Source organism: Octodon degus, unplaced genomic scaffold (assembly GCF_000260255.1).
Source record: "Octodon degus isolate 3935 unplaced genomic scaffold, OctDeg1.0 scaffold00120, whole genome shotgun sequence".
Classification (NCBI taxonomy): domain Eukaryota; kingdom Metazoa; phylum Chordata; class Mammalia; order Rodentia; family Octodontidae; genus Octodon; species Octodon degus.
The window spans coordinates 3,773,852-3,776,058 of NW_004524696.1; the positions used below are offsets into that span (position 1 = coordinate 3,773,852).

At 35.1% G+C, this 2,207-nt stretch overlaps 1 pseudogene; it reads right to left on the reverse strand.

The window, feature by feature from the left end:
• The window catches only part of LOC101574964, a 16,929-nt pseudogene that overhangs the window by 1,033 nt on the left and 13,689 nt on the right, over positions 1-2,207 (reverse strand).

Below are 2,207 nucleotides of genomic sequence, written 5' to 3' on the forward strand. Positions count from 1 at the left end.
AGTTACTGTTTTATTTCTTAAAAAGATTTTCAGTAAGGCTACAGAATACAGTCCTATATTCAAATGACACTTGAAACAGTTCAATTGACTTCTTGTCTAAACAATATTAGTACAAACTTTTATTCTCAATGAACTAAGATCCTAACTCTCTTTGTTTCCATATATACATATTTTTTCTCTTTTTTTCACAACAAAACAGTCCTTTATTTACACTTTTGTGAAGTTAGTAACACATGACACTAGGTTGCCTAGCAACTGATAGCTAACCTTAACCAGACAGGATGTTCATCTCAAGAGTGAGGTAGCTTATTTGCTTTAGGAAGTGGGCCAAGTCCCACCTACACATATTTGATCGATTTCCTAGCTTTGTGGCTCAAAACATATCCCCTTTTTCATTTTACCTTGTCAAAGATGGGCGTTCCACTGCATCTTGTCCTCTGAATAACTAGTATGAAGACAACAATATGCAATGTATTAATTATCATAACCCTCCTATTAACCTGTTTTTAAACTGTTTTATTGCTATTTTATCTTTTTTCTCATTAAAAAGAAAAAAAAGAAAAACAAAAATCCAAATCAAGGAGCTAAAATGGGAAAAGAAAGTACTAGACATAAACATCATTAATAATTGAAAATTCACCCAGAGAACAACCTTATGCTTATAGAAAGATATGACTTGAACATACTGAATATAATTCTGCTGTAAAAAAAAAATCCACTTAAGTAAAGAGATTTTAAAACAAAAAAGAAACAGTTCAATTGACTATATTATTAGTGCCATTTGTTTCCACTTCCTTTCTTTTTAGCTTTGTTTTATTTTCTTTTGTTAATTTGCCTTCTAAAACTTTATATGACTAAGAAATCAAAGTTAGATTCTATTTCTTTCTGTGCTAATTCTGCAACTTTTTATTTTAAGAAGAATAAAAAACATTATAAGTGATATAGAATTAGAAGACTGTATTTTTGCTCTTTTCTTACACAAAACACAAAACTACCAGGCCATGATTTGCAGGCTGCCTTTTCAGTTCTTTCATATTTGGCTGAGAAAATGAGCAAGAAAAGATCATTTAAATTCCTTTTTGAGCAATCTAATACTCCAAATTGAGTTAAGTACTTGTAGACTCTGGTTTTGCATCTGACATTCTGTTTACAAAATTACATAATCTGCCTTTAAATTCATCCATATTTGATGAGGGTCTATCTTCAGTGTAAATTCTTAAAGATAACTGGTTTTGTTGTGCAACAAGAAAAGGGTGTATGTAAATTTGTTAGGTAGTGACAGGCTACCTTTCTAAATTCTGTATATATGACAGTAATTGTTCAAAAATATTAAGCATTAATTGTTCCTTTCAACAAACTAATGTAAATTAGTAGTACAATTATCTTAGTTATCTTGTGTATATATATTTTTCTCACTTCTTTTTTTTTTATCCTTTCCCTCAATCCAGTTGTTTTTCCATTTTGAGCAGTTTTTTGAGTCTGGTAATCTGAACAACTACTATGAAGACAACAATATACAATATAGCAACCAATGGTGAATTCATTTCAGCTTGTTCTTTTAACATTCTATATCACTTATAATGTTTTTTAATCATTTTTTACTCTACTTAAAATAAAAGGTTGCAGAATTAGCCCAGAAAGAAAAGGAAGTAGTTGTTTTCCATAGCTTAACTGGGGATGTTGTTGAACTTAGTCACTTTTGCCAACCTGATGGGAAAATAATTAATCTCCCTGGAGTTTTAAATTGGATGTTTTCACAAGAAGAAAAGTATTAAAGATGTTGATATTTACATACCCTATTAAATATTTTTCATATTTAACAAACAAATGTTTCGGCTACCCTGCTTCAGAGGGACTGACTGCGGGTCCCAGCCCAGGCGCAGCGTGGGTGAGACCGTCTTCCACCACTTTGGGATGCCCCTCAACCCTCCGCAGCACCTCCCTCACCCCACACGCTGAGTAGGAATCTCTGCCACGTTCCTGGAACCCCCAGAACCAGTCCTAGCCCAGAACCGGTGAGTATATGGGAGAGCTTCCGGCAATCCTGCGTGGGTGGGACTGACTACGAGTCCCAGTCCAGATGCAACGTGGGTGAGACCTTCTTCCAACTCCTTGGGACACCCCCCACCAATCAGCACCTCGCCCACCCCCCCTCCGAGTAGGAATTTCTGCCTCGTTCCGGAACACCCAGACCCAGTCCTAGCCCA